Source organism: Lactuca virosa, chromosome 9 (assembly GCF_052849685.1).
Source record: "Lactuca virosa cultivar CGN04683 chromosome 9, Lactuca_virosa_CGN04683_v6, whole genome shotgun sequence".
NCBI lineage: Eukaryota > Viridiplantae > Streptophyta > Magnoliopsida > Asterales > Asteraceae > Lactuca > Lactuca virosa.
In genome coordinates, this window is record NC_136434.1 from 285,035,866 (window position 1) to 285,036,889 (window position 1,024).

The window sequence follows — 1,024 nt, forward strand, 5'->3', positions numbered from 1 at the left end:
AGGACATATTCTTTTCGCGCTGAAGGACGTTCCATTTTGATGGAAAGATCATGAGGATGCTTACAAACACCTTGATGAAGTTAATGAGATTGCCGATTACTTCAACATTTCAAATGTTCCACGTGAGACGGTGTTATTAAGATGCTTCTAGTCACTTTTAAAGGAGCTGCTAAGGATTCGTTGAAGGCACTACAACCAGGTGTCATTACTACATGGGCACAAATGCATGAACAATTATTAGAGAAATTTTTCCCACCATCCAAAGTGTCTAAACTCAAGAAAGTGATAGCTAACTTTGAGCAACAACCGGGTGAATCACTTTATGAAGCATGGGAGCGTTACAAGGGGTTACTTCAAAATTGCCTCCAAAATGATCTTAATGTGCAACAAGAAGTATATATCTTCAATGATGGGTTGAATGTAATGACAAGACAACTCCTTGATTCTAAAGGACCTTTGACGAAGAAAAACCCAACTGAAATTAAGGAAATAATTGAAGAGTTCTCTAAGCATTCGCGTGAGTATCACAATCCTCGACATGATGGAGCTAAGGGAATTGGGAGTGGCACTTCTGAAGACATGGCGGATGTATTAGTTACGTTGAATAATATGAACCGATGTAAGACAAATATGGATCAATCCATACATGCTATTCGTGTGGGTTGTGAAAGATGCAATGGTCCACATTTAACAAAAGATTGCCACTTGGACGATAACGGAAATAAGAGAGCTCAAGTCTTCTATTCAAGTGGAGACAAATATGATGAAGATTAGAGGAAGCCGAAGAAAGAATGTTTACCTTATGATGAATACAAAAAGCAGAAAAAAGAAAGATTTAGGCAAACTGGTTGAGGCTTTTACCAAAAAGAGCAACCACAACCTGAAAAGAAGGTTGATTTATGTCACAAATCCAAATTTTAGAGCCAACAAGGTCTAAACCCTAACTTAGTACGTGTGAAACTTCATTGCAATCCTTGTTGCATTTTGTCCATCTATAACATTAGGGCTTGCATATAAGGCTAAC

The 1,024-nt window shown here is 38.0% G+C and overlaps 1 non-coding gene across 1 annotated transcript; it reads right to left on the reverse strand.

Moving 5' to 3' along the window:
• Positions 1-270: 270 nt before the first annotated feature.
• On the reverse strand, positions 271-377 carry LOC145141565 (small nucleolar RNA R71). The gene has a single exon (XR_013722760.1). It is a non-coding gene; the product is annotated as a small nucleolar RNA R71 (small nucleolar RNA).
• Positions 378-1,024: the final 647 nt, after the last annotated feature.